Below are 12,017 nucleotides of genomic sequence, written 5' to 3' on the forward strand. Positions count from 1 at the left end.
AATCATCGAGTCATTCTCAAGTAATTCTCAAAATTTAAGATAGAAAAAATCTGCACAAGTAAACTCCGGAGGGCGCACGATATATGCGATCTTTTTCTATTCAATGCACACATTGGACGGTGAGAATTTTAATAGCCATTCATTTTACACTTTAATTTTTTTACTGATTGGTGTCAGAAGTTAACTAGGGTTAGAAGTTGACTCGGGTTAGGGCCTTCAATGGGTTCGAAGGACGCGGGTTAGAGTAAGTCTCTAGTTCGTCGCTGCGACGTATGTGCCAATCATAGAGAGACACGCGTCCTTTCAAAATGGAAAAGTATTCGAAAATACCGTGAATCTTGTCATTGCACGAAAAATTTGAGGGGAAATTTCCTCTTCATACTTGAGCATGTCACCCCATGACTTTTTTACAAATAAATTCCAGAATATAAAAGAGTATTTCTACTAGATGGCCACGGTTTCTACTTGGAGCAACGCGTGGGATTGTTCTGGCTTTTGTTGTATACTTTTTTTTGTATAAATAGTGAAGATAGTTCATGTTATTTATTATTTTTTTGTGACTTTGCATAGGCTATGTGGAAGTCGGTTGCCTGGCGATACGGTAAGCACTTCATCTCTGGCAGATCTATTTTTGTGATGTTAAAAAAATGGTTATCATTCAGATTCAAATTAAATGGTTTCTTCAATATTTGAAAGTCTTTATTCTTCACAACTATATGGTTCTTATGGACAGAACGCAAACGAAGAGTTTTCCAAAATAGGTTGACTAGAGGGGAACAATTAGCCAGACAAATTATTTATCATATTCGGGAGTTAGTTGATGCTAAATCCTAGATATTTCATTTGTCAGAAAATGCGATCATCAATAACTTACAATTCAAATGGTACCAGCAGAGGGATAAAATTACTACTTCAGTGGCATGGTCATATCCTAGCCTTAATTACTTCAAGATAAACATTGATGGGAGCTTCCTTGCATAGCCAAGGCCAAGCAGGGGATGGTGTTATTAGGAATTCTGATAGTGCTTTTATTGCAACATTTGCCAAACTTTTTGGAATTGCTTCTAATAATTATGTGGAATTTTACTCTTTTGAAAAAGGATTAATCCTATATGATCCGCTACAGTGCTGCCTATTCAGATTGAAAGTGACTCAGCATTGTTTGTTAATGTTATTTATGAATGCTGGCGATCTCCATGGAAGTTACATACGGTAGCATCAAATTGTTGACAACATCTCTCTAAGTGGTGGTGGTCTATTTTCCACATCTTTCGTGAAGCCAATATGATGACTGATATTCTTGCAAAGAGTACCACATCTTATCAAATAGCTATTGTTTGGCATTCTTGTTCGCCGGATTTTATTTGCCTTGCTTTAACTCATGATTTGGCATAGGTGCCCTATTATAGGGTTTTACGGTAATGAGTTGTAAATTTTCTATTTATTACTTATTAATGAAAAACAGATAAGGGGCCTTCTCCCCCACTGACTTACCCAAAAAAAAAAAAAATACGGTTTCTATGAGTCCACAGACTCACACGTAGAAATGTGGGCTTTTAATAATTTATTTTTTGAAATAGAATTTGATCTTAATTTTTAGGAAATTAGAATTTGATCTTATTTTTTGAAATAAATAAGTTTTAAACACTAGAAATGACATTGTTTAGAGAAAATATTTGAACGGTTGATTTTACTTTTTCTTTAGACTATTATATTACGGGACCTGATTTTGGTGGATGGTGTAGATCTCTAAACCTGCATAGTACCAAGTGCGGGCTTGGATGGACCAAATAATTTCCCTTGTGGAATTCAAATCACATTAGTGAAAATAAGAACTAGTGTTTAGAAACTGGAAACAATGTTAGGTTCTAAGTTCTAACCAGTGTTTCAAAATTTGGATTTGTGGGATGTATCGTCCACCTTATAAATCTATATTAGATGGGTCTAGAAAATTACTTAAAAAATAGTGGTTTGTTTGAGGTGTTTTTTCTTGGGTGGGGATAGTCTTTAGAAAAAAAATAAAAATAAAAGGGAGGTTTTGGGGGGTTATCTAGGTCGATACCACTGCCTTCTAGAACCGATTCGATCCTGATCCTAGATTCGGATAATGGGTTCTAAAAAACAGGTTCCAACTTGATGAGATTTTTGTTTCTTGGTTCTTGGATAGTGAACCCCTACATGTTTTTATTATTAATCAAAGAAAGATATTACATGTACAATCATTTAACAACCTTTACATAAGAAATGTTAGCAGTGTCATGCAGAATAAGTTACAAAATCTGGGGCCAGGCCCGCCATACTATTGCTTCTACTTGTGAGGTCGCCTTTTTTCCAAAAATATTGAAAAAGCTACCCCGGATGATTTGCAAAGGATGAAAGCTTGGCCATGCAATTGGGCAATATTATACAAAGCTTCCATGGGGTTCTACCATACCGGGTTAGGGATTTAACAAGCATTTTGGAATCGCTCTCGATGATTAATGATTTACAATCAAGTTTATATGCCAAAGAAATGCCCCAATCCAGAACATGGAACGCAGCTATATTGTTAGATGTGGTACCAGGCGAACTGCAAAAGCCACAAAAAAACCGCATGTGTCATTTCTGATGATCACCCCACACCCAATTGCACCAAGATTATAAATGGATGAGCGACCGATGTTGAGCTTGAAATAGCATGTGGGAGGGAGAAGGCCATCCAAATCTTAGGTAAGAAAATCTTTAAAATCCTCCATGGTCCATCTTTTGGCCGGAGAGGGAGTAAGATACAGCATGGTCTCGTGGGAGTGCCATGTATGGGCTCTAAAATTTAATATTGAAACAAGGTTAGCTTACTTTGGAGGCCACTTTATTAAATTCAGATTTCCAAGATACCCCTCTTTGGTCTGGCTATAATATATTCCAAAGAGAAGAACAAGTTTGAGCTTTCCTTTTTATTAAATTAACCAGAAAAATATTTTCAGAACAAGTTTGAGCTTTCTTATCGTTAAACAAACCAGTCAAAAGTCTCCATTGAAAACAATTTCCATTAACGGTTGAGTCTGAGCCACAAGATCGGACGGTTCATAAGGTGCCAAATGGTGCAAGGGCTAGAACCATAGAGAAATCAACGTAAGAGATCGAGTGTCAAATAACACCAAAATCTCAATTATAAAATTTTGAATACATGTATTGTTTACTTCAAGAACTTTCTTGAGATCTTCAGATAATATAAATTGACATGCACTCATCACTTCTCCTAATATTTAAGAAATAGATGGATCCTTCCTCTAGTATATATAAATAGAGAAGTACATGAGATCATTTACTTTTGATACAGGAGCAAGTATGTCATAATCACTTTAAGCTATTGAATGTAAATTTGAACAGTGATAAATGTGCCATTGATCGGGCTTAAAGTTCATGACAATTTTTTTGAACTCTCAACTGTCGAATCTTACAATCTAAAGATATTAGATAATTGTGACCTCTTTATACAAAAATAAATGATTTTATAGTACAACAAGGGGGGTCGTGATTTTTCAAAGTCGCTATATTTTTCAACTACAAAGATAAAATGTCATTGTTTAGTAGTTTTCAGTACTGTTCATTAATAATAACAGGGAATTGCTCTTTCTTTTCTTGAGTGAGAAAGAAAGCATATTTCCTCCTTTAGGGAGGGAAGTCTCCCTCCATGAGTAAGGACAAAGGAGGCATCCCCTCCATGGATAGATGGCACACCAGTGTGGCAAAATTATCCATGCATAACATTAGAAATGTGACAATTATGCCCCTCCCTTTAGGACATGTCATTATTCTTTGAAAGCTACATTTGTACACACATATCTATTGAAAAACAATTGTGATTCGCTTTGGGGTGAAAGTGATGTTCGTTCGTTTTTGTCCTAACCAATGTCATAAAAACTTCGTGCTTGGGCTAAGGCTCGTCCCGGGGTTCGAGTCAAGACTCAGCGGCCTAACTCGAGCGTGCTTGGGCTAAGGCTCGTCCCGGGGTTCGAGTCAAGACTCATCAGCCTAACTCGAGCTAGTTTGAGTTGAATCACGAAACTGTGAACAAGAAAAATTCAAGAAATATTAAAAACCTGGAGACTTAGACAATTCTAAGGTCATTCTACCCCGAATCATTAACATCCAGATCCAATTACCTTGACGAGTTCCAACTTGATCAGGCGATCATTGAAACACTGGTGACAGTGAATAGTGGCACTTTGCAAATTACAATATATTTTCTCACCCATCTATAACGGGATAACTTTCTCTGTAGGGGTGACAATGGGTCGGGCGGCTTGGCTCGGTCGGTCAGGCCCTAAAAATCTTGGGCTTGGGCCACAAAAGGTGGTACGAGGCTGGGCCAAGGCCACTATAGGGCCAGCCCAGTTCTGCCCATCTTGACCTTTTTTTTTTTAAGTTATTTTCCATTTATCTACCCCATCCCGACCCTCACAGGACCAGGGTCAAGGCCTTTTTAAGCTAATCACGGCCGAGATAGGCCTGGGCTGGGCCTAGCCCCAGATCAAGACCGGTCCCATTGCCACTTGCCACTTCTATCCCAGGCCCAGCCGTGGCCCAAGCCCGGCATGTTGCCACTTTTCAGCTCTATCTCTAGAATAACACAAGATGTATAGGGGCAATATGGTAACTTTCACTGGGAATGAATTATACGTGCACGCAATGCCACCTAATGGCCCCTACCCATATCAACCTTCCTTTGTGGTCAAGGGTTTGAGTGGTCCAAGGATCAAAGATAGTATAAAGATATCAAATGTGATATTTAAGGGCATGGTTTAAGCAAGGGGTGAGACCCACATGCTATTAGGACCATTGAAAATATGCATGCAATTTTAGTTGGGAGAAATAGTCAAAGGTACAATCCAATGAGCTGGGTGTCTAAGAGTAATATATGATTTCTTTATTGTTTTTTGTCTTTTGTTGGTGCTAGTCGTTGAACTAGGATTCAAAAGCATGCCCACAACAATGTTATGATCCTCTTTTTCTAATCCATGAAGCCAGGTGGTTGGCGTGATTGGCGGTATGACCCTTTTTTTAAGGATAATAGGACATGTGTAACGGACTTTGAATAGTTAGGATAAGATTCAGATGATGATGATCAAGCTAAAACTCTAGGATCTCCAATTATATACTACTTGAAGGATAAATGTTAGGATTTTTGTTAGGAAAATGGTTTGATAAGGCTACAGTTCTATCAAAATACATAAAGTCTCATCTCATAACTCATTGAAAATTGCAATTCAAGCATTAAAAAACTTTTACATCGATCATCTCAGCTTGAACATTATGGTTATGAAAAAAATTAGGATTTCAATATCTAAAAATAGTGTATATTGTAACAAATTATCTATAACGTCCATTTTGCCCTAAAAATATGTGTCTACAAATCCTCAAGGTCTGTATTATTTTTTGAGATTTAAAATTTATTGTTGGTGTCGAAAATTGATTTTAGAGTCATCATAGAGATTTTTGTTGTCAAAAGTGCTTTTCAAACGAAGATTTGAGAAGAGGTTAAAGCATAGGCCTTACAAAAACTTCATCTTTTTTGTTAAGAGCTAGTGACTGGTAAATTCCTAACAGATTTTGCGTTTATTGTGAGCCAGTGTAATTTGACTACCTACATAATAGAATAGTAGATTATGTAATCGGTCATAGGATTTGATGTTTCAATATTTTGGTTTAACTTCAGTCTTTCTCATAGTTGAAATTAAAAATTTTAAGACATATTCTTGGGAAATCTTTACCATGCATCTAAAACAAATAACAAATGTGGTAGTTTCTTCAGTTTTCTTATCCAAATGGTTGAGTTTCTGACATCAGTCAGAATGTCATACTTAAAATGATTTTATTTTTATTTTCCCCCACAAATTATCTTGAGATAAAACTTGGAGCATGCTTACTCATTACAAGGGAGTGCCAAGAAAATTTTCAAAAAAATATTTCTGATAAAAATAGCCATTTAAAACAGCTGGTTATTTTTCCTTGATAGAAATATTTGTTCTTACTTTTATTAGGCGTGTGCTTGGGAGAAGATGGGACGTCCCAAATTACATCTCAATATGATTTGCTAAAAGAAAACAGTAAAAATGAAATACTCTGAGTCATCTACTTAAACATCTTACAATTAGATGCTAACTTATGACATTGTCAGAAGCTATCTTGACTATCCACTAAGATAAGGCAGTTGAGCCCTCACATATATTTTATGGGTAATGATCTTGTGAGACTTTTTCACACCTATGTGTGAAGGACTTCAAACGATTACAATTAAATTTGGCATAGTTTTTTAAAAAAATTTTACGTATGAGTGTGGGACTTGACTTCTCTAGATATCTGTGTCAAATTTACTCATATTTTATATGTAGGTGGTGCTAATTGTGAAGGACCCGGTTTTTTAGTCCCACAACTCATACTATTCTCTTACGGGCTCCCTCTAACACCCAGTTTTATATAGATATTGAATCCAAATTTGTAGAGATCCATGATTTACACTACGATGATCATGAATATAAAAAAATAAAATAAAAATTGAAATTTTAAATCATCTTTTTTTGAATTTTTTCCTATCCATTGGATAGGAATACTTAATTGTGGAGGTTCATTTTAACGATGGACGATTTCGAGTCAATAGGCTAGTGAGTCTGCTGACTCACAAAACACTTTTCCAAATGTGAATATTTCGTTATAAAAACATCTTTATTTTTATTTTTCTTTCATGGGTGAATAAAAGTATTTGTGGAAGTAAAAATAAATTCAAGAAATTGAATTTTAAAATATACAATCAAGTTCAAGTGGAGTTTTTAATCTGAAGGACACAACATCGTTTCGGTGATACAAAGCCACAAGTCCCAAAGATTCTAAGTCCAAATATCAAATCATTCTTTATCCTCACTAAACAAGACAGAATGCCCATATTTTAGCAACTATATTAAAATAAATTTTAATTTTATCAAATCTATTGAATATTCAGCTAAAATAGGGATCTTAACCCATATTTTTTCATTTGATAGAGCACAATGACGGATCAGGATTCATATAGCGGAATAAATAGTTAGAAAAAACTATAAAGATAATGATGATTAAAAACTCATATTTATCCATTTCGGGCAATTTCATGATATTTTTTTTCATGTTTTCATGCATGCAAAGCGCCTATTTGTATCCATGCATATTAAGTTAGCAACATGGCACCAATTATTGGAGCCTTCCCTCATAGACAAACCTCTTTATTCAAAAAGCTTTGGTGGTACAACCTAAAGACCAAGCTGGCATCATTGATAAATTAACTTTACGTGGTCCCCTAAAATTGACCAGTGCACCGTAAATTTGAGGTGCACTCTACTTGAGCATACGTGAGTTTTAAGGGTCAAGATCTTTAGCAAATCGCTCATTTAAACGTATTTTTTTTAAAAATGAAATCTTTAGCAAATTGCAGATTTAAAAGCTTTTTTTTTTTATTTTTTAAAATGATTTGTTTTTTATTAGACATTTAAACTGTTTTTATTTTTTAAAAAAAAATTGCAGGAAAGAAAGGCGATATTTTAAGGAAAATGTTTAAAACGAGTTATATTTATTTTTTAAAAAATACTGTTAAAAAACTTTCCTTTTATTGCTTTGCAGGAAAATTTGTTTTGTAAAGCTATGTACCCTTTTCGTCTTTTAAAAATTTCTATTTTTATCTGACCTAAAAAATTGTGTTATATTCAAATTTCAAAAACCGGATTTAGAAAAACTTTCCTTTTAGGGTGTGGTTTGCATATGGTTGCAACTTTAAAGAATGGTTTGCCAACTTTAAAGAATCCAATTGAGGCGTACCTCTAAATTTTATGATAAATGTAACTTTTATATCAAAAAGTTTTTAGGATGGTTTGAGAATCTATTTTCATCCTTAATTATAAAATTTTAAACTCTAAAAATCATTCAAATTAAGTAGATCTATAAATACATGATAATCTTGAAAATGGGCAGTCCAGATATTGTGTTACAAGATACAATATTTCACAGACTCAAAATCTTTTTGTCTTTTATATTCATACATTTCGATGTCGAGATGATGAATTAGAGTATTTTCCATCATCCAAACAACCTTTTATGATGGATGTTTTAGGTGCACCTTGAATTCTACATTTTAAGGTTGCAACCTTATAGAAACATTTTCCTTCTTTTTATTACTTGCAAAAAAGTTTCTTTTCGAAAGCTATATATATATTTTTCCTTTACTTGAAATTTCTATTTTTAATCTAACCTAAAATATCTTGTTATTCATTCCTTGAGAAAGAAAAACTTTCCCCAAATATTGGGTTTATCCCTAGCTCTGCTAGGGTTTATCTCCTGCAAGATAAACTTTGTCCCAAGTATTCTTCTTCTAAACTATGGTTGCATTCTAAAGTTATGTTTTTTTTAAAAAAAATAAAAAAAGTATGGTTTTTTCATTGATTAATGTTGCAGATTTCAGTAGCTATTGTGGAAAATAACCATGTAAAATTCAGATTTTCGTATTAAATTTTATTTTATTTCTGATTTGGATTGGTTGAAGTGTTGAACTATTTATTTTTTTTGTGATTTTTGAAGTAATTTTTATTTTATTTGTGATTTTAATTAACGGTGATTATGGACCAACAATGGTAATGCTCGATGGATGGGTTTTCTATTTATTCTCTCTCTCCTCTATTGATATCCATGGGTGTAGACCTCAATCCTCAATGCGTGAGATAGAATGTAGACATGGCCAGAGATTTTTACAGGCAAAGAAAGTGAAATCTAAAATTTGTGCCTATGAGTATTATATAGATTAAGGGCTTGTGTGCAACATATATACTTTTTTGATGGGTTCAAGCTCATGCAATTGAACAAGAGACTTTCATGGCAGAAACGAGAGAGAGAGCGGGGGCAAAACCGAGAGAGGGAGAGGCAGAAACTAAAGAAATAGAGAGATGGCCGAAATCCATTCACTAAATTATAGGGAAAATTACAAAATACCTAAAATGAACTATCCGTGCGACTTACCTCCGCCCCAATTTTTTCTCACACTTTTTTCTCTTAAACAACCTTTCCTCCCAACAACCCCCAAAGGTAAAAAGTTCTAAATTTTTAGATGGAAATGCCCTTCCCGTACAAACCAAATCAATTCGCGATATCAAGTAGAGTAGTGCCACAGCGCAGTAAACTACTGCCGGAGTGGAATGTCAAGAAGCATTGCCAGAGCGCGGTGCTACATTGCCAGAGCGAACTGTTGGAGTGCGTATTTTTAGTGCCGGAGAGCGTTCTCAGAATGCCGGAGCAGACTGCCGGAGCGTGCAGTATCTTTGCCGAAGTGCAGTTCTCAGTATGCCAGAGCGATGCGGGTCAGACAAAGCACTATTGGAGCGTAGTCCTCCATTGCCGGAGCTGAAGGCCGTGTGAAAAGAAACAGGAGAGAGAATGCCGTGTGAAAAGAACTGAGGGTATTTTAGTCTTATTTTATATTACTTTTAGGTTGGGGGTTTTTGCGAGGAAAGGTTGTTCGGGGGAAAAAAGTGTGAGAAAAAATTGAGATAGGGGTAAATTGCGTAGATAGTCCATTTTAGAGTGTATTTTGTAATTTTGAAATAAAAATTTGTGCCTATGAGTATTATATAGATTAAGGGCTTGTGTTCAACAAATATACTTTTTGATGGGTTCAAGCTCACGCAATTGAACAAGAGACTTTCATGGCAAAAAAGAGATAGAGAGACTGGGGACAAAACTGAGAGAGAGAGTGAGGCAGAAACTAAAGAGAGTGATATGCAGAAATCTATCTAAATTGATTGATTAAATTATATCAGTTCGTAAAAATTTTACTATTGCTTGATTGTTTTTTCAAATTATTTACTTTTTAGAATTTAAAAATGTAAAACTTTAAACATGTCTTTTTTTTTTGGGGATAAATAAACATATCCATTTTTTTCAACCCGATATATTTGTGGTTTACATGCAATATTTTTTCCGATCCGTATATTTGCCCTGAATTTTTACATCCGTCTTGTTGGACCAAAACTGATTTAATTCCAATTTTGTGGTGAGCCAATATTTTGATATTCCCCTACTTACTAACTATGAGTAGAGCCACGTGCTTGATGGTGAAATGAAACCTTCTGCCCGTAAAAGTCACATAGATCATACCCTCCAGAACAAGAGACTTTCATGGCAAAAACTAGAGAGCGGGGGCAGAACCCAGAGAGAGATAGGGAGAGGGCAGAAACCAGATGAGAATCATGAAATATCTAAATCGATTGATTTAATTATATTATTTCAATAAATTTTTATTATTTATTGATTGTTTTTTTAAATTATTTATTTTTAAAAAAATTTAGAATTTAAATATGTTAAATATATCTGATTTTTTCACATTGAATTTTTGAATCCAACCCGATATATTTACGATACTTTTACATACAATATTTTTACCGATCCGTATATTTACTACTAATATTTGCATCTGACTTTTTGGACCAAAACCGATTTAATTCAAATTTTATGGTGAGCCAATATTTTGATATTTCCCGACTTGCTAAATATGGTCAAGATTTTGTACTCTTGACTTGTTATTGTTTTACGATATTATCATTCAAGGTGATATTTGTGCTCAAACAACACATGATTTGCTCATGCTTGCATACGTGGGATGGAGGGTTGTTAACTGGGTGGGTTTGAGCCTGGCAGCCTTTGCCAGAGCCTGGCTTGAAATAATGTAGGGTAGGCCTGTCCCAATCTGAGCCTGACTAGATTTCATGAGATAACCCATGCCAGGCCCTGAACGAAAAAATCGGGCGGGGTCTCAACCGGGTCCTATATAATTTTTTTATTTAATATATTAATATATACTTTTAGACTGGGACCGACTTGAGAATAGTTTGAACATACAAGGCCCCGCCGGCACCCCACCTAGGGGCCTTATCCTGTTTCTTGAATTTGGGTCATGTCAAAAAGCCCGTCAGGCTGGGGTTTTCGTTCAGTGGTCAGCGCATGAATGTTATATATAAGAAAAGGAAAAGTATACAATAAGACAATTTATTTTTTGTACAAAGTGGTTGCAATTAATCTATACTATTGGATGTGAAATTGAATGGCTGCAATAATTGTTCTATAACCAAGTTTAAAGTTCTAAAACAAAATTTTCAATCTTTGTGACACACCAAGCTATCAGATTTCATATCATAAAATTATAAATAATTGTGACCTTCATGTTGCAATGATAAATGATCTCATTGTATACATTCCCATAAGAAAAAAGAGAGATACAATATACTTACGAAGAAATTACAACAGAGGTTTCTGGTTATGTAATTGAATCAATAAAAAGTGTTGCTTTCTGCATATATATATATATATATAAAGCAAAGAACGAGGTTTCCAAGTTAGGATTCATCGACCAATAATCCGTGGACGGTGGAGGAAAGAAAATTTTAAAACACGCTCAGAAGCATCGATGGTTAGGTGGGACAATACCTCAACAAAACATCCCATCCTCCATTCCCAATGTTAATATGTCATTAAAAAAAAAAACCACACACACACACATACACATAAAGTTGGTCATTTATTTTTGGATCTTTCGATCCGTGCTATCAGGATTATTCAATTCCATCAAATGAGTAGACACATTTTCAAGCCGAACCAAGGTCGTTCATTTTTGGATCTTTCGATCCGTGCTATCAGGATCATTCAATTCTATCAAATGGGTAGACACATTTTCAAGTCGAACCAAGGCTCACTTGGGTCCGCCCTAGAATTTGTTCAGACCAAACATGCCTAGCATAGGCCTAGCCCTCGAGCCTTAGGGCTCGTTTGGTTCATTTGTAACACTGTGTGTTAGGCAAAGAGCTATAGCGTACGAGCCTTAGGGCTCGTTTGGTTCATTTGTAACAGTGTGTGTTAGGAAAAGAGCCTGGGTTTAAATGGTTAACGCTTGACGATTTACAAGACTACGTCCTAGGCTCAATTCCTAGGGGCCCTCTCCCCACTAACTCACCCCAAATAAAAAAAACAGT

This window comes from Amborella trichopoda, chromosome 5, assembly GCF_054954075.1.
Source record: "Amborella trichopoda isolate Santa Cruz 75 chromosome 5, AtrichopodaSantaCruz75HAP2 v2.0, whole genome shotgun sequence".
Classification (NCBI taxonomy): domain Eukaryota; kingdom Viridiplantae; phylum Streptophyta; class Magnoliopsida; order Amborellales; family Amborellaceae; genus Amborella; species Amborella trichopoda.